Source organism: Pongo abelii, chromosome 12 (genome assembly GCF_028885655.2).
Source record: "Pongo abelii isolate AG06213 chromosome 12, NHGRI_mPonAbe1-v2.0_pri, whole genome shotgun sequence".
NCBI lineage: Eukaryota > Metazoa > Chordata > Mammalia > Primates > Hominidae > Pongo > Pongo abelii.
Window position 1 is genome coordinate 94,448,825 of NC_071997.2, and position 20,221 is coordinate 94,469,045.

Genomic DNA, 20,221 nt, shown 5'->3' on the forward strand with positions numbered 1-20,221 from the left:
AATGTTTATTGTCATTGATGCCACCATATTTTGTGGCAATTTGTTATAAAGCAATTAATTAACTAGTACAGCTAGTTAGAAAAGCTTGAAATATCTTTCTTAAATCTCATTATAAAAATCTTTATGTAATTTTGTTTTCTACTGTGATGTCACTAATTTTTGAGTTAATTTGTTATTCAGCAATCAATAACTAAAACAACTAGTTAGAAAGACTTGAAAGAAATGTTCCTAAATCTCATGACAAAACTCCAGTATAACATTGTTTAATATAGTGATAAGCTCTTTAAATAGAAAGATCTGAACTGTTTTTGTAACACACGAGTGATTTTTGTTTTAGCGACATGGCAAACGGATAGGTGTTACTTCCAGTTTTCCTGGGAGAGGAATTAAGCAGTATGAGGTGCACTCTCATCCTCACCTCTAGTATGAGGTAGAGGAGAACATAATGGTGATCTCTTCAGAGTGCCAGGCACTAAATGAAGGTCAAGAGAATTCCAGGGTTTCTTCTGTGAGTATCTCTGACTCTGAAAACTTGGGACATTTCTCCATTGTTTCATGGATGTATTTTGATGTGGCAAAAATCCTTCCTTTGTGCTACATATCGGCATTAAATGATTGAGGTATAGACTCTTGTGAAGCTTTCATTTAATTACACATGAAGCTCTATAGAATTTCACCCACAGAACAGGGGTTGTTTTGTCAAGTGTTCAAGACCTCAATTTGCCGTTGGCTCACCCCCAGCGCAGTCATGCGATTAGTCACGCAAGTAGTCACGAACACACTTTACCATAAAGGAATCATCACTGAGGGCCCCACCGGTGCTCCTTCCCCCAGATATGGCTCTGAAAACTAAATTCAAACATGTGTGTCAGTTCAGACTTATTTTTCATGTTTGTTTTGCCCAAAGCATGGACCATGTCAGAGAAGATGGAGACACCTTCACGGCCTGTTAGTCACATCTCACCAAAGCTTCTCAATGGGCTGTCAGACAAGAAAGGAGCCTCCTGTAGCCATCTTAATCAGCATCCCCCATCTGTGAGGTCATCGGGATATTTCAAACAATCTTCAGCTCTCATTAGTTGAGTGCGTTTCACAGGCAAGTCCTTATCTTTTGTAACTTTTGCTGCCACATCCTGAGAAAGCCTCTCTGCAGAATGACACTTTCCCTATGGGTCAGCCCGCCATAACGAGCCACCAACTGATGTGCCCTTTGCACTCACTAGCCGTATATGTTGATATTAACCTTTCGTGTTGCGAGATGTCGCTTTTACCCTTGGCTTCTGCCATGTAAGTCTCATTATTTCTAATAGGCTGTGGCAATTAGGGTCTTGGGGCTGTTGATCGCAGCCATGTGGAGCGGGGAAGGGGCACTGGGGAGAACAGTTGCTTTTTCTTTCATGAACAATGTGATGCATAGCTCAGCCCAGATCTGCAAACAGCGAGCTGTAGTAGACCTCCGGCCGAGGATGGGAAATTCCACACCCAGCGCTTTCACATGTCCTTTCTTCACACCAACTACTGGCTATTTGCAAATCCCTTTTGTGTAGAATGACATGCTTGGCAGATATTTCAGCACATTGGATTTGGCCTAATAAGGAATTTATTAAAGAAGATTATTTGGGGAAAAAATGGATACATTCAAAGACACTCTTTTTTTTTCTTTTAAAGATAGTTGTCTGGAAAAGGAAGAGGATGACACTGATGACTAGCCATCTTGAGGGGCTCACAGGCTCACTAAGGAGGCAGTATTGAGCCTGATGGATCTGTGAAGGCCCCTCCAACTTGTAACTGTAAAATCATGACTCTTGATGGAACTCTACAGTTGTTGGAACCTGGTGGGCCACCTACAGCTGAAGGTAAATAAAAAGCTGTTTCTTCAAGGTTAGAACAATAAATTGGTAGAATCCTAATAGGGATAAGGGAATGAGGAGGAAAAATTCCACAGTAGGGCAAATGCATAAGTAAAAGCTACAAATAACTACAAACATAACATAGGGTCAGCTCTCACATTCTCTTCATTTCTTTGACCTGAAGCTCTTACTATATTAGAAAGATAGCAAAACAAAATTAAGCATGATTTTTGCTTCAGACTAGAAGAGGTTGAAGGCTAAGGGACAACAGCCCAGAGGAAAGACATTAGCTTATGTATAGGTAGCAGAGCTTGAATATTCTACATGAGGGCAAGATTTTTCCAAAGAAATGCAAGAAAAAGCCCCTATATTAATCTGCTCTTTATGAAAATAACACTTGGGAAAGCCCCTGCAATGAATGTCTCATAAATTAAGGGCATAAATTTAGAAATCCTAGTGTGATACTGCTAAAATAATCCCTCCTGGCAATGGAGCAGTATGGCCTGCTGAGAGCTCCTTACTCCTGAGAGCTGATTTATTACTTGCTCTGCAAAATGACTAATTTAAAATATAAGTTCATTTCAGCTAGGTTGGTCACAGTATAAATATGTGGTAGTGGCAAGGTGGAGAGTTCAAAATATATAGCCAGTAAACATCAAAAATTAATTCTTCTTTGAATAGGTAAAAAGTCTCCAGTAGAAAGCATAAGAACCAATTTTCCTTCCTTCCTTCTCTCCTTCTTTCCTTCCTTCCCTCCCTTCCTCCACAAACATTTAATCAACTTGTGTTATGAGTAAGCATTGGACCGGGAGCTGATGATACTACGCACCTAGTAATGAAATCTATGGCCTCTTTGCATTCCTAAGTGCCTTTTCCAGGCTACTCCCCCACCACCCAGCTCCAATTTTATTCTTCTCCCTTACTCCATGCCTGGGAAGATAGAATATAACCCACATGGAGGGGAGGAAACTACTGGGGCACAGAGGAATTCTCAGTGGAGTTCAAAGGCATTTACATATTTGTGGCATTGGCTCTTTGGTTTTTCTTTTTTGGATGCTTTTCTTCCCACTCGAACACTGCTCCCCAGACCTCTGGAGCCGTACAAAGGGCCTGGGGCTGCCTCACACATGGCAGGGAGGATTCTGTCCTGGGAAGTCCAAGCAGGAGCAGGATAGGACTCAGGGAAGGATGGCTTGGGCCAGCTTCTCTCAGACCCAGGGAGAAGAGCTCTGGTTCCTCATATTTCTTGGGATCATCCTTCCTTACTTTTTTGAGTTTTTAAGGCTTTCCCACCTATGTATGTATGTATGTATGTATGTATGTATGTGTGTGTGTATGTATGTATGTATGTATCTATCTATCTATCTATCTATCTATCTATCATCTATCTGTCTGTCTGTCTACCTCTCCAGCACAGTACCTAAAGGGGACTTTAGAAGGTAATAAAAATGATTGCAAATGACTAAACCCATTGAGCAACTGCCAGATGAGAAAACTGAAGCTCAAAGAAGGCAGGTGACTTTACCAGGGTAATGCAGTGTCTGGTAGAAGCTGCTCACAATCTTAAATCTGTAGTGTTTAAATGCAGCATTTATTGCCTACGATGTTATGACTCTTGGAATAGTTACTAAACTTTTTTGTTCTTCTATTCCCAATTGGGATCCCCTTAGTGACCCTTATTGAGAAAAGCCTTCTAAGTTCAAGAATAGAGGACATGTGGGAGAGGGTGAATTATGGAGCTGGAGCTGGAAAGAATTCCGTAGCGTGACTGTGCTGTGTGTACTGTTGTCAGCTATAATTCAACAAGAGCTCTTACAGAGAACTTTATTAATTTATGTTTAAAGTTTTTTTCCATCTGGTGCTGTGTCCATAAATGGCCAGATTATATGGGACCGTTTTCTTTGGTATTGTTTATAGTTATCTTGTACCAATACACAAAGTTGAAGCACTTCTTTCAGAAAATAAAATTATATTATGATAAACTACAGTTTGGAAGTAAATTTGGTGGTAAGTGAGCATTTCCTGGCTCCAAAGGGACTATGTAGGGCAGCAATGAGGTGATCAGCCCTCTGACCTTAGAACAAAGAACTTGGAGGAAGAGCGCACACACCTCACAAGAGGTTATCACTTTCTCCATAACTATTTCCACATTGGGTTGCAAACCACGATTCATGTCTGTTTCTAAGAGACTGTGAGATATTTTTCAGTTCAATTTCAAATTGCTTCTGACAATTGAGAGGGCTTCACAGCTTTACAAACTGATCAGTGGTTTGGGCTTTCAATTATTTGATGCACAGAGAGTTTCATGAAGGAGTGTTTTAAATGAAACTTTCAGATTCATTCCTTTTCCAATTGGACGGATGCACAGCAAAATTCAGTGGTGTAGCATCTCACAATGGACAGATTCCGTTTGACAGTGGGTAAAATTTCGTCCCCGGTGTTTTAAGGTTCAAAGTGATAAAACAAACCTTGTACGAAAATAACGGATTGTGGAATGCGAAGGACCTGTGATCATGCAAAGGTGACAGAGCAGGTAAAATGTTTTGGACGAGAGGGAGACAGTTTGCAGGTAAAGAACCTATAAGGGGCAGGAAGAGGAATGTAGGACACTTTGGGATGTGGGTCACATTTTGTCCTGGAATCAGTACTTACCAGCTTAGTCTGAGGCCTTGGGCCAGAAGTACTGCTCATAAAAGTAGATTGTATTTCTGCAATGAAATCACTGAAACTTCAGGAGAACAGCACTTGGTCAGCTTGCTTGGGGTTACTAGTTCAGTGGTGACATACAAGTGTGTGTGTGTGTGCACGTGCGTGCACATGCATATTTGTGTGTTTAGAAGGTGGGTGCTTGCTGCTTCAGAGAGCAGTTTCAGGGCCATCTGTTTTGAGCTCAGTGTGACTACCAAGAGTAGGAAACAACTCTGGGGTGATGATGGCAGCAACAATGACCTCAAAGTAAAGTGGTGAGTTTTTTTGACTATCTTCCCTGATTGTGTGGGACCCTCAAATATTTCCCCAATTATTTCTGGGAATCCCAAAGAGCTACCTCTTGAGTCCTCTAAGCAAATTATCTCAGCAGCCTGAGAAAAGGGACTTGCCATTTTCCCTCTTCTCTGCCTCTGAATCCATTTGGTAATTATGGCCAAGAAGTCACATGTAGACTGCATTGCAGTGGGGTGTGGCTGAGAGGACTTGCTTTAGGGTGGAGCGAAGTAACATGCTATTTATCTGTTCATGTAATCAAGCTATCTGTCTTTTATTCTACATATTGTCACATAGTCCATAGAGCATTCAAGGCCTGGAAAGAAAAGAACACTAACAACAAAACCAAAACAAGTAGACAAACAAAACAACTTCAAAATACAGCTCCTGTTCTGTAGGACCACATAGTCCATTGGAGGTCCACTTACACACACACACACACACAAGGGTGTGTGTAAACAGTGGTGCTGGAGTCTCCTGACATTGCGCCCGGCAGCACTGCATCAGGAAAGACCCCATGGGAGCAGAAATTTTGAGATTGGAGCCATATTTTGAAGGAAGAGTAACATTTGGACAGATTCAGGTGAAAGGAGGGAGAACTTCCTAGGTAGACAAATGGCATGTGGCAGGAACTTGCATGAGGAGAAGCTAAAGCCAGCTGTTTGGTTGGTAGGAAGATCAGTTTTCCAGGAGCAGTCAGTCAGTGTAGATAATCCACACTGGTGAGGTAGCCTGGAGTTAGGCTGTGGAGGACTTTAAGGACACTCTCACTGGATTTGGGGCCCACCCTAATGCAGGATTATCTTATTCCAATCCTTACCTTAATCATGTCTGCAAAGATGGCATTTCCAAATCAGGTCACATTCTGAGGCTTTGGTGGAGGTGAATTTTTGGGAGATGTTATTCAATTCACTACAGATGAGTTAAGATTGGGGCTGACTATAAACTGCTATAATTGGGGTAACAAGGAAAGGCTTTTTGGAGGGAATCATATTTGAGTTGAGACTTGACCGAGGACAAAGAAGAAGCCATGTGAATGTAAATAAGCAGAAGGAACACCAAGAGTCAAGACTTTAAGATGACAATAAGTGTAGTGTTTAGAAAGAATGACAGCTTTTTTTGTCCTCCGTGATGTGAATTTTCTCCCTTGAAATGGTGCTAAAGCATTTAAGCCTAAAGAGACAAAATAGGAGACAATCTTGGAATTGAATCCACTCAATCTGCCTGCTGCTCTTGCTAAGGTCAAGGCTGTGTCGTGGATGAACATGACCTCGGCTGAAAGTATTTGAATACTATTGGTGCCCCATGAAGTGAACTAAATTATTTCATGATTCTCTTCCTCTGCTAAACTTTATTCTCAGAAATTAGAAGCCCAGAAAAGTAGCTCACACTCAGTATTCAAACTCTCATTGCAATGGAAGCAGCATTGCAGAATTTATTTAGTGCAAAGAGTTGGGAAATTTGGGTTTTAAATCCCAACTTTAACAGTGGCCAACCATGCATTTTAGGAAAGTCTCTTTACCTCTCTAGGCCTCAGTTTTCCTCATCTGTAAGGCAATGTTGGACCAGATCATGTGAGGGCTGAGGCAGAGTGGGACCCTTCCAACTCTAGCTTCCTAGCTTCACGCAATGCCCCAGGAATTGTCTGGCCTTCGCAGGATCTTCCCAGAGTTCATGGACACATTTGGCTCTTGGGTAGCCAAGGCTCTGAGTGTAGAATAGTTGTAAAACCAATATGCATGAGGGTACTTGTGAATACACTTCCACTTAAACTTGACCTCTAATGTGAGGCCCAGTTTCTGAGTGTGGATTTACAAAGGCTTTCCTCTATACACTTCTCCTTGCACCTGGAGAATCTGCTTGTGGACTTTCAGATCTACCAACTACCTTCCACAGAGCTCTCTGAGATAGGGAAGGAAAACCAGGCTTTACAGCTAGACCAGGACTTTGTTAATAAGACGACTGTTCACAGCTATATGTTTACCGCAGCCTCTTCTAGCTTTGCCTGTAATTACCTTGGCCCTATGCACTGAAGAATCTGTCTGCACTGCATTGGGACTCTTAAGTTCCCATTGATTCTGAGTAAGTCCCAAATATATTTTTGTTCTGTCCTCTGGTATTCTGAGCAGAGAGCAGGGTGTCTCTTTCCTGCTCTGTGCAGGAGGTGATGAGCTCCTTGAGTGGTTCTGCTATTAGCTCACTGGTGACCTGGTGACCATCTCATTCTAGTCTGCCCAGGACAATCCCAGCTTGAAAATGGAAAATTCTGGATCCTGGAAAACCCCTCAGTCTTGAGCAAACTGGGAGACTGGCACTCTACAGCAGTGCATGAGGGCTGCTCGGAGTCCAGGAACACATTTGGAGAGTAAAGAAATAAACTGGAGATAGGCTGGGCATGGTGGCTCATGCCTATATTCCCAGCACTTTGGGAGGCCAATGTGAGCGGATCACCTAAGGTTGAGAGTTCGAGACCAGCCTGTCCAACATGGAGAAACCCCGTCTCTACTAAAAACACAAAATTAGCTGGGTGTGGTGGCACATGCCTGTAACCCCAGCTACTCTGGAGGTTGCGGTGAGTGGAGATCGTGCCATTGCATTCCAGTCTGGGCAACAAGAGTGAAACTCTGTCTCAAAGAAAAGAAAAGAAATAAACTGGAGACAAAGCGTTAATCCTAACAGAAGGAAATGCAGATCCACAGGCAGTGCCATGGAGCCAGCTGTGAGCCCTGCTACTGCTCCCTTCTCCCAATGCATCCCCCTGCAAGGCTGCACAACGCTATGCTGAGCACAGGGAGTCTCTGGATGCCTCTGCCTAGCTGCTTGGCTGGAAATCTACCCACATTTAGATTTTCTAGTAATACTCACTCTATTTTTCTTAAGAGACCCTGGCTGACTAAAACAATATGTAGCAACATAATACATTCTGTAAGGAAAATCAGTAGGAATTGCTTACCCTGAAAAACATCTTTTCTGGCTCTGTCACAAAATAGGCCCTAAGTGGTGGTGGCCAAAGGACCACCACTTCTCTTCACTGCTGATGCACAGGTGAGAAGCTTGGATTGTGATTTCTGATGCTATTCTTTTCTCAAAGCACTCAGATTTTCTTGGAAGTTAGTTAATTGCAGTCTTAGGGGAAAAAAAAGCGAGGATGGCTTGGAACATCTTTTTGTTGTGGACTGAAAAAAAGGCATTTTCGAGAATATCAGAGGCAGTGCTTAAAGGAGTTTCTCCTAGTCCCACTGTGAAAATGTGAACATCAAATAAAAGACAATCACGGCTTCATTAATGCAAGTTGTTTTTGTGAAAGGCTATGAGTTTGATATAATACTCTAATGAGATAAGTGTATGAAAACAAAGCTATCATACAAAAAGAAGTGAATCTAACAGACAAGCAAATTAGTATATATAGATATTCTGGCTTTTAAAAAATATTAAGTATATGCCTGTTTTAAAATATTGATTTGTATTTGTTTCTTTCTGCACAAGCAGGAGAGAACAAACTGAGGGACCTAAGAGTCAGCCATAACGCCCCTGGAGAAGTCTGTTTCAGGAGCAGGAGGGATTCCTCGGCATTGTGCCATTTAATAATTAGGAAGGAATGGGGCTCAAGAGATCAGGAGTAGCAGGAGAGCTCCACAGTGTACCCCGCCCTGATGAATTATTCATTATCCTAAGGAGGGAGTTCATCTTTCATTTCGTAAGAGATGAAATCTCATCATGGCTCCACTAATGAGAAGCAACTACTACTAAAGAAAGCGTTCTTTTTTTTTTTTTTCTTTTTGAGACAGAGTCTTACTCTGTCACCCAGGCTGGAGTGCAGTGGCGCCATCGTGACTCACTGAAACCTCCACCTCCCGGGTTCAAGTGATTCTCCTGCCTCAGCCTCCCGAGTAGCTGGGATTACAGGCGCCTGCCATCATGCCCAGTTAATTTTTGTATTTTTGGTAGAGACGGAGTTTCACCATGTTGGTCAGGCTGGTCTCAATCTCCTGACCTCAGGCAATCTGCCTGCCTTGGCCTCCCAAAGTGTAGGGATTACAGGCGTGAGCCACCATGCCCGGCCATGTTCATTTTTAAGAAGGCTAACAGATCAGGCCAATATATCCAAATTAAAGAATAATGCATGAATGCATCAGGACATTGCAAATTTAATGGACATTTTATTTCTGGGAAAGAAAAGTCATGCAAAAATGAAATCTCTATGAAAGAGACATAAGAGTGCCACATGGTGAAAAGAGGACTATATTAGGTATCTATTGCAGTGCAACAGATTATCCCCAAAACTTGGTGGAAAAGGGAGAAAGAGAAGGACAAGAGAAAGAAAACCAAATATCTGCTCTGGTGGCCTAGGAATATTGCCTAATATCAAGACAAGGAACAAGGGAGGCCAAACACTCGGGATATTTCAGGGCAAGAGATGATTGTAGCGCCAGGTATGGTGCTTTTTAAAGCTCCCAGGTGATTGTGTCAGGCATCAGGGTTGAGAAGCTTTATTCCAGAGTGTGACTTGCCAATCTACATTTACTTTAGTCACAGTCAGCATGGTTAGTAGAGGTGTTGGGGGCGTATAACGAACACTCACTGAGCATCAGTGATGAATCAGGTTCTGTGCTAGGGCTCTTTTGTGTATTTCCTCATTGATTCCTCACAATAGCCCCAGGCGAGTAGACAGCACGACTGTATTATCACCATTTTATAGAGGCAGGAACAGAGGCTAGAAAAGTTTAGTGAACTGAGTCTTTCTCCTCCTTATGAAGGAAAATGGTGAGCAGTGGGCTGCAGAAAACAGAGTGTTTGGACTTAGAAAGCAATGCCCCAAATGAAGCAAAAGTTTTTCCCTGACCTTATCCTGCCGTCCTGTCTCAGTCCCAGTCTCCACCTAGGCTAGCCATAGAAACTAGAATCCCTCTTCTTCAAGGTGAGTCATAGAAACCAGAACCCCTTTTCTCCAAAGCCAGCCATAAAACCTAAAAATATTACTCTGACATTCACCTGCCTTTCTGCGTAAAAACTGGCCACAAAGAAATTATCTGGCCTACTTTGTTTGGCTGTAGGTCATAAGACCCCCATTCCAGTGAGGGTCCTGCCCATAACCAGAAGGAAGGAATGATGAACAGAGGCCAAGAGGAACCTAGGCAGACAGGCCTTGCTGGATCCCCACTCAGTCTGTTAGCGTTAGATTACAGCCTTTTTGTCGAATCATATTTCTACATGGCTGTCCATACTTTATTGAACTTAAGCTGTCATACTTTGTTGAACATGGACAATTTCCCTTGCATCTTTAGGTCTTCATTCTGAAGTCTCTCATGTACACATTAATAGTAAATTGTATGCCTTTCCTGCTATTAATCTACCTCTTGTCTGTGATTTTCAGTAAGCCTTCAGAGGGCAAAGGGGAAATTTTCACTTGGCTCCTGCAAGGACGAGGTTCAACCAGCGGGAGCAATGATGGGTGCTGGAAGGGGAAGTGATGGGGGTGGGAGGGTAGAGGAGGGAAGATCTCTAGGCTTAAATCCAAGGCTGGGATGTAAATGTGGAGCTCTTTCTCCTTCTTTGCCCTTGGAACATGGTGCTGTGGCTCTGATGAGCTCCTACTGGGTGTTGAGTAACTTTGTGTGACAAGAGTAGAGAAACTGAGACGAGGCCCAGGAGGAAGGGTCAGGAAATGCAGATTTCAGGTCACTGAAGACGCCAGGCCAGTGAGGACAGGGATGATCCTATGGAACACGTCAATGCTGCTCCAGGAGCAAAAAGATCATCTCAGGATGGGGAGAAACTGGGTGTCTGGAGGCTTCAGGTTGCTGTTATCAGCAGTTATTGGAAAATGTTTTAAAGCAAATATGCACATCCCCACTCACCCATGCACACACATCTGCTTCTAGAAACAAACTGAATTTCTTTGCTACAACAAAGGGGTCTCATTACTTTATTTACGTGGAAAATGACATAGACCATTCCCTTCCCATAAGAGCTGCAAGTTCACCTTGAAATGCAAAGTGATTGATTGTGCTACACCCACTTAGTTTCTCCTTTTCTGAACGTTTGACATCATTCAGTCTTTGCTGATAGGGAATCCTGCAGCTGTGTATCTCCTCATGTGGCCTCAAAAGCATACCTGTTGGGGCCATTTCTTTACTCTGGTAATTTATAAGGCATCTTGTGCTACGCTGGTAAATGACTTGGGAAAGCCATTGGCGCCCGAAGAATTATTGAAATTGGGAGCCAAGACGAACTTGGAAAGATGGGCATGGTGCTAGGCACCAAATGAAAATAAAGGAAACAAAGCGACCACAAAATCAACCTCAAATGCCCTGCATTGTGCCTTAGAGGCAATGAAATGGTAGGGCTGGCTTCCTAAAACAGGAACCCTTCACCAAGCAAGAACTGCCCATTTCAGAGGCTGCAAGGTGCTCTTCTAAATCACAAAAGAAGCAAGAGTAAGTGAGGTCATGGTTAGAGGTCTGAGTCTGGGGTTAGAACGAGCCCCTGTGTCTATGATACTTAGGCTTGGGCCTTAAGGATGTTTCAAGACCTGGAGAGCCGTGCTTGGCTAGACCTTGTTGCCTCTCATCACCGAAGCTATTCCCAAGCACCACAGGCCCCTCTGGGAAATTAATGATGGTTGGAGTGGAAGCCAGCTCCACAGTCAAGCTGGGGGCATTTGAGGAGCCCAAGGTGAGGAAATAAGGGAGGGTATGAATTAAAGAGGCAGAGAATTTGCTTGAGTTCTGATCTCTGAGGCAGTATGTGGCTCAGATCAAAACTCTGTGGAGCTGTTTCCTATGCTGAATGGAGTTCTCTCTCACAATATGAAAGCTTTAAGTACTGAATGTAAAGTTCTCTATCAGCTATCTGGTGAATCTCTCCTATGCACAGTGTTGTAATATATCCAGGTGAGAGGTGGAGCCCAAGGAGTGTCGTACAGGCTGGTTCTTCCTTTCCAGAAAAAAAAGGTAAGAATATTTTTGTTTAAGATGAAAATTAATGAAAGGCCTTTCTTAAGGGTTATGGACTGAATATTTGTATCTCCCCCTCCCCAAACTTATATGTTGAAGCCCTAACCCCCAGTGTGAGGGTATTTGGAGATGAAGTTTACTGGGAGGTAATTAGGGTTAGATTAGGCCATGAAAGTAGGGTCCTCATGATGGGATGAATGGCTTTATAAGAAGAGGAAGAGAGAGAGGAAAAGGCCATATGGGACTTAATGAGAAGGCAGCTGTCTGAAGCCAGGAGGAGAGACTTCACCAGAACCTGACCATGCTGGCACCCTCATCTTGTGTCCAGCCTCCAGAACTGTGAAAAAATCAGTTTCTGTTGTTTAAGTCCCCAGTCAGTGGTATTTTGTCATGGCAGCCCAAGCTGACTAGACATTAAGTATCCACCTTTGCCCATGCTGGCCTGGGCTGTACTGAGAACATCTATCTTTTCATTGACTTTATCTGTCCCCAAATGGAATATTCCTTCCCTATGATTGTGGCTTCTCCAGTGGGGATCAGATGGCCAGTCTAGTAACAGGTAGGTGGCATCATAGGAAACTGACATTTTGTAGGTCAAAAGTTATTAAAAAAAAAAAAAGCCATTGAAAATTACTGCCATTTGGCCTATAAAATGACTTTTCCACGTGGTTGTAACGTTCCTGGCATTGTGTACCTAGGTGTTGTGGGTGCCCAAAATGTAAGAAGCACTTTTGTCTGCAGAGGATTTATATTATACCAGGATTCAGCAAACTATGACCCACGGGCCAAGTCTGGCCCATCACTGGTATTCGTAGTCTTCCTGGAACACAACCACACCCACTTGTTTACTTACTGTCTATGGCTGTCTTCATGCTACACCACCAGAGCTGAGTAGCTGAGCAAAGACTGCACCACCCACAAAACTTAAACTATTTACCATCTGACTGGTTAGAGAAAAAGTTTTCTGAGCCCTGCATTACACAGTGTAAGTGTAATGCAAGTAAGACTCAATGATCACGCATAAACACTGCCATTTTTCTTATTGCAATTTCACACATCTCCTACCTTACCCTTCTTACCTTTCGTCACTATTTTTTTCACTCCTCTACTTGTTTGAATTTCCAAAGTCTCTCCTTTCCCCACTCTTCATGATTCCTGCTGGTTTCTGGCCCCCATTCCTTTCCACTCTCTTCTGTTTGCTTTTCCTTCTTCTCTTGATTGGCTTCTGCTCTCCCATCCTTGCCCATCTCTTCCCACCTCTTCATTCACGTCTTCTTCTTCCACTTTGTTCCTTCCTCTTTTCCTCTGTGCCTCCTCCACGGAACTGGTTGGATTCTTTGACTTAGGATGGACGGATTGACTCACCTTCTTACCATTCACAGCGGCCTTTCTGGCCCACACACAATCTTGTGTAGATTTTCCTCTTTAGATCTTCTCTTTCTCTGAGGCAGGACTGATATTTAACTGGTAAGGAAGGTAGGTAAGAATCAGTGTTTATTTAGACTGTCTGCTCTGATTGGTCAGTGTTGAATGTTTTGCAAATCATTCTTGCCATCAGATCATCTGTCTCAACCAGCCAGACAGCTCAAAATTTAGAAATGTTGCCCAGATATCTTTCTCTTAGAGACTCTATGAATTCCTGTTTGTGGGCTCAGCCTCTGGGGTTTTAATGAGGCTCTTGTTGTTTTTATATCATTGTGAGGCAGTGTCTAGAATTCAGAAATTAAGTCCATTCAAAATTAGGATGGGTGTGTGTGCTGGGTGGTGCCTTTCTTCCCACAAAGAAATGTGTTTTGAATCTAAGATATTCTGTGGTCAAGTGCTTCTCAGAAGCATGTACCAGTGGTTGCTAAAGACTTTCTTATGCAATACTGTTGAAAACTACACCAAAAAACTGGGTAGTGTGGAGTCATTTCTAAGCAATTATCGGTGATACACCAAGCCTTGTCACACCACTCATCATTGATGCCAGACTGAAAAAAGACTTTATATTTCAGGGTTATTAACCATCAACCCAACCCATGATTGAATTGAGAGGAAATGGCCCCAGCACACAGCAGCCACAGACTTTGCTTGGCTTTGAAGAATGTTGCCTAGAATATATTTTAGTGACAAAGACTTGGCTGCATTTACAAATTTTTTTTTTTTTTTTTTTTTTTTTTTTTTTTTTTTTTTTTTTTTTTAAGAGACAAGGTCTTCCCGTGTTGCCCAGGCTGGACTCAAACTCTTAGGCTCCAGGGATCCTCCCACCTTGGCCTCCCAAGTAGCTGGCTGGGACTACAGGCACATGTCACCATGCCTGACTTTGTCTAAAATTTGAATTTATTCACCCTAATTACTTTTCTTTCTCTTTAAAATGTTCTTGTTAAAGCTGTGCTCCATTTTTTCCATGGTGAGTATGGCAATTCTGATTTCTGTATATTTTCAAAACTTGTGGACAAACCACTTAATCATTGTATCTAACAATAAAAGTCATAGGCCGGGTGCGGTATCTCATGCCTGTAATCCCAGCACTTTGGGAGGCCGAGGGGGGCAGATCACAAGGTCAGGAGATCGAGACCATCCTGGCTAACATGGTGAAACCCTGTCTCTACTAAAAATACAAAAAATTGGCCAGGTGTGGTGGTGGGCACCTGTAGTCCCAACTACTTGGGAGGCTGAGGCAGGAGAATGGCGTGAGCCCAGGAGGCAGAGCTTGCAGTGAGCCGAGATCGTGCCACTACACTCCAGCCTGGGCGACAGAGTGAGACTCCATCTCAAAAAAAAAAATAATAATAATAATAATAATAAAATAAAAGTTATAAACTTGCTATGGAAAAAAGAGAAGGAGATTTAGCCAAACAATGTCTAATAGACATTTGTTTGTTGATGCTGTAGCTTCTGTTATTTTCTTCCTAGCAGCCCTCACTGGAGTTTGGGAATCCATTTGGCTCTATGGAATCTGATTCCACCTGGGGCTCCAGGGGTGGAACATGTGACCCAGACCAGCACATTTGGCTTCCCAGTCATGTGGTTGGCTCTGGGTGGACATATGACCAAGCAAATCCAATTAGAGTGAATCCCAGGACTTTTGCTTGGAATTCTAGAACAAAAACCTTCTTTCTTTCCTGCTGGATGTAAATGAGAAGGCACACAGCTCAGGGACCTCTTGGTGAACATCTTGGGACTATGAACAATATTGGGCAGAGATTAGACAAAAGGAAACTAGGTGCTCAGTGAAACTGTTGAGCAACTGTTCAGTTGCCTCAACTGAAACCTCTAGACTTTACAGTTATAAGAGCCAATAAATTCCTTTACTTATTCAGGTCAAATTGGGTTGGGTTCTCCATCACTTGCGATCAAAAGATTTCTAGCTTATGCACAGGACAATTGAATAATGATCATAGGCATAGAAACAAGAGACCAAAGACTGGGTACTAGTGTCTGCTCCATGCCAACTAACTGAGACCTTCAGTGGGTCCTTATCCTCCCCTCTATGGGCCTCAGTCTCTAATATACAGACAGGAAGTACAAAATTGGGCTTGGTGCCTTCTAAGATCTGTTTTAAATTTAAGAATCTCTGAGTTCAACCCTCATCTTGATCCATTGCAAACTAGCTCTCGGTTTGCCGTTTCTATCAATGGCCCATCACACTCCCAGCCTCTGGATAGAAACTTTGAAGTTGTCACTGTATCCAACTCCAACTCCATCTCTCCTCACCAACTCCAACTCCTCTCTCCTCACCATCTCCTATATCTGGTCCGTTACCAAGGCTTGTCAGTTCTTCTTTCTAAACATCACTTTTAATCTTTCCCTCTTTCCCATTCTTATGAACATTATTCATGTCCAGGCCTTCATCCACTTGCTACATGTCCCTACAGTTCCTAATCCCTTGAATCCATCTTCCTCATTCCTGCCAAATTAATATCCTCAAACAGACTTTTAAAAATTACAGGAGCCCCACGATGGAAAAATAAAGTCTATACTGCTCAGGAGGCCTTCTGTGTGCTCCATTCATTGCAGCCATCCTGGCTTTTTAACATGGGTTACTTATAGCCTTGATTGAAACACAGAAAGAGGACTGTTTTTGTTTGTTTGTTTGTTTTTGAGGGTATTTGGAAAGGACTTTTTCAGGAAGTATTGGAGGCTCATATAGTAAATCTGTTGTTGCTGGGCCCAAGTTGTAGGGGAATACATGTTGGTGAATGAAGCATGGCAGCCTCAGAGCTAACAACCTAGGGCCCCATGAGCACTGCGTCCTCTACAGACTCCCTCAGATGAGTGTGCCCTGGAAAGTGTGTGGCAATTTTAGGTGTTAAATACACTTATCAAAGCAAGATATATCTTATATGTGGTTGACTGAAACGATGGGCATCTTAAACATTTGTGACTTTAACATAACCAAAACAGATATTGGTTAATGTCTAACTGCTCTTCTTTTTAAAGCATATATTAATGTATCAAGTATATATTTTACTAGGATACTCTGTAGTAGGTAGCCATGAAAAAAGTGACTGTTATTATCTTCTTGGAGTTATTGCTGGATTAAGAGGAGACATTCTCTGTTTTTTTTCTTTTCTTATTTTTAATAACAGAAACCCTGGCCCATGAAGGCCTGTGCGCTCTGAGAGAATGTGCTGAGGCGGCCTTGTTTTTCTCCTGTTTCCCGTGACAGGGCGCTCCTCCCCACAGGACTTGCCAAGTCCTCATGCATGTTGAGTCAACATTTTGGATATGAGCTCATGACATGGGAAAAAGTTTCAACAACAGCTCAACATGCAAGTGTACTATGGGCTCTTTCCTGTTAATGTTTCAGTTCAAATTTCCTGAAGCTTGGAAAATTGCATATATTTGTACAATATCTCAGCATTTTCCCTCTGGCCTGAAGTGAGGCAGTTGGCTTCCTGCTATAGACTAAACAAATGAATAAAAGATTCATGCCATGTATATAGTGTATCTACAGCTTTAGGCATTGTCTACTTTACTGGCCGCCTTGTGGGTATACTTATGTGTACAATGGCCCATTGTGCTAATCCAGTGGTCAGACTAAGAATTAACATTCTTGAAAACCACTTCAGCTGGTCAATTTTGATTTCAGCTAGCAATCAAGTCAATTTGAACATCTAGAAGAACTAGATATAGTTATTTTCTTTATATTCATGGGGGAAGGAGGGGATCTAGAAGTGAATTAAGCTTCTTTGAGGAATTAGGGTCAGGAAAAAACAGGTAAGAGATGAGAAGAAGATAAGAATGACTTGGGAAGAGAGACTGGGAGATAAATGGTGAATGGGTAAAGATGGAACTTAATCTTCACTGCGTTGTCATGTCACAGACCAGACATCAGTACCCACTGAGTACTCCCTTAATCTTCTCTCTGGGGGAATATTTAGCCCAGAATGTCGTGAGTACCCCTGGCAGATGTTCATTATCTAATTGGTGCTTGAATAACTGAATTTGATTTTTTGTGTGTGTTGCCTTAACCTGAATCCCTTAGTCATTGATAGTAGAACTGTGGAGAAGTATCTCTGGAGATGACCCACAATCTCAAGAAGGCTGAAGAGGAGAGGAAGAGAATGGATAACATCGAAACAAGTGTTTCGATGATCAAGGCCTTATAAGCCATATTAAGTTTAATAGTAAATAATACACAGAGGGAAATTTCTTCCTCTGAGTCATATGTGTTTATCAGTTTTCTATAGATGTTGATTGCCTTTGCCATATATAAAATTTTATGCTTTTATGAGACTTTTCTTAAAAATATCTCTTGGTCGGCCAGGTGCGGTGGCTCATGCCTGTAATCCCAGCACTTTGGGAGGCTGAAGCAGGCAGATCACGAAGTCAGGAGATTGAGACCATCCTGGTTAACACGGTGAAACCCCATCTCTACTAAAAATACAAAAAAATTAGCTGGCATGGTGGTGGGCGCCTGTAGTCCCAGCTACTTGGGAGACTGAGGCAGGAGAATGGCGTGAACCCAGGAGGTGGAGCTTGTAGTGAGCTGAGATCGTGCCACTGCACTCCAGCCTGGGCGACAGAGCGAGACTCTGTCTCAAAAAAAAAAAAAAAAAAAAAAAAAAAAAAAAAAAAAAAATCGCTTGGTCAAAGTTGAACAAGTGATGAGTTGAATTTGGGGAGTAAAGAGTGGTTGCCCTTCAGAAGGCAGATGTGAGCTCAGTAAAATGTAGATTCACAGGTGAAGAGTTTCTGAAAATGTGGGACTCCTGGAATATACTATATGTCTTTCTTTTTCTCTTACTTCCTCTTTCAACTTTCCAGTTTTCAATTGAGAAAAAGCTTATCTTTTTTTGTGTGTTTGACTCTGAAGCAATGTTTACCACCAAGGGTGGAGGCAAGAGGTACACTCTCTTCTAAATAACTTGGGATTTTCCCAAATAACCCAAGGTGTGAGGCTCTTTGGGACCCTACCTGGCTGACGCCTTTTTGGATGCCTGCTGATGGGTTGAGTTTCTTCCTAGGTGATGGGGCATGCCTGGCATGGAAGGGACTTTAAACTCCCTGATGGTTATGCCCAGTGTGGTAGGAGAGAATTAGTATCCATGTCCTGATAGATGAGACTTTCTAAACTGAACTTCCCACCCCCTCAGATCTTGTCTTTCTTCCAAATCACATTTGTAATATCCCTACACACCTCAGAGGCATTTATCTTTTTATCAAGCCCTACGTCATCTTGCTTGATAGACATTTGCTCTTTTTTCCACTCCTCTCCAAAAAGGAAAGGAGAAACAAACAGCCAATATTAGATGAACAGACCTCTTTCTGCCTTGTTTTATAGTTTCGTAAATCATAGTAAAACCTCACTTATTCAGATTTAAAGGTTGAAGGGCAGTTCAGGTTCATGAATAATCTCAAACATTGAAAATTATAAAAATAATGTATTGTTAAAACTGATATGTATATATAATGGTATGAACTAGTGGCTGAGAAAGTGGCCTCACTACTCCCAGGTCAAGGTTCTTGCCGGCTTGCTCTAATGAATTGAGAAACGCCATTTGTATTCAGTGTGTTTCTTGTTGGTTTGCAAATATTTACTGCTAAGATGTTTGAAAACAGCTTATCCTTTTAAGTAGTACCCAATCCATGATTTGTATCCAATTCATGATTAACACATTATTCAGGACTGGATGAATCAGACCTTAGCCTAGATTTCCTATGGGAAGTTGCTAAAACTCCACCGAGGAATATTTAGGAGAAGGAGCAAAGCTGAGTCAAGCCACTCAACAAATGTTTGTTGAGTCTTTCCCTTTGTGCTCAAACAGGACTGGATGTGGTAAACTGGGGTAACATAAGTATAGCAGCTAAAAGCAAAACCAACCAAACAAAAAATACCCACACATTTTACAAATCACACTTTGGCCACAAGCACCTCTTCACTCCACACATCTCTTAGCCAAATGGCCAAGAAAAAGTAAAGTAAAATGATTTGAGTTTTACTTCCTCTCTCTTATACTGTCCAAATGCTGGGGATCAGAGGATAGACAAGAGGAGGGAGTGAGAAGAGAAACAAAATTTGAATAACCACAGAAACAATTGGCTTTTGGGTGAATTCTAAAGCAGACCACAGGAAAAGGAAACCATTAAAATATTTTTGTTTTATCCCTCTTTCTCTCTCTCTGTGTGTGAACCTTAATTTGAATCTCACTTTTTTCAAATACCATCTAGTTTCTCTTGGCATGCATCTCCCTGCTCATAATTCCCTCCACATCTTGAATGAACTTCATGTTCACCTCTTTGAACATTATTTTCATTTGAAGTTCAATGCTTTTCTCTCAACTTAGCTAAAATTGCCACTGCTCATGAATTTATGTCCTATACTCCAGCTTCCAATTTTTTGCCAGGCTGTGAGAAGTCAGTTATAACTTACAGATTCTGAACTACAGTCTTCCCTACCTTCTTACTTCTCTTTCTCATAGTTCAAGTTTTGGTCTATTCCTCTTACCCACTCTCTCTCTGGGCACACTGATATGGTTTGTCTGTGTCCCCACCCAAATCTCATCTTGAATTGTAGCTCCCATAATTTCCATGTGTTGTGGGAGGGACCTGGTGGGAGATAAGTGAATCATGGGGGCAGTTTTCCCATACTGTTCTCATGGTAGTGAATAAGCCTCATGAGATCTGACGGTTTTATAAGGCAAAACCCTTTCCACTTGGCTTATTCTCTCTTGTCTGCTGCCATGTAAGACGTGCCATTCACCTTCCGCCATGATTGTGAGGCCTCCCCTGCCACGTGGAACTGTGAGTCCATTAAACCTCTTTTTCTTTATAAATTACCCAGTTTCAGGTATGTCTTTATCGGCGGCATGAAAATGGACTAGTTTATACGGGAAGGCTTTTTATTGACTGTCCCTCTCTGAAAAGTACTCTGACCCAAAGGTGCCCCTATGCTTATCCAAAACCAGTGAAGTGAGAGAAATGAAGGTAAAGCGTCATTCAATA

General features: G+C 42.3%; 1 long non-coding RNA gene across 2 annotated transcripts in view; it reads right to left on the bottom strand.

The window, feature by feature from the left end:
- Window positions 1-247: 247 nt before the first annotated feature.
- The window catches only part of LOC100936539 (uncharacterized), a 94,381-nt gene continuing 74,407 nt past the window's right edge, over window positions 248-20,221 (bottom strand). Inside the window, exons 4-5 of one of the 2 annotated variants that reach the window (XR_010136196.1) lie at window positions 12,868-13,252; window positions 248-1,588 (exon numbers count right to left, since the gene is read on the bottom strand). This is a non-coding gene — a long non-coding RNA (uncharacterized LOC100936539). Of the gene's footprint in view, window positions 1,589-8,972; window positions 13,253-20,221 lie in introns of those variants that run through there. The other variant, XR_010136193.1, reaches the window with a different exon arrangement.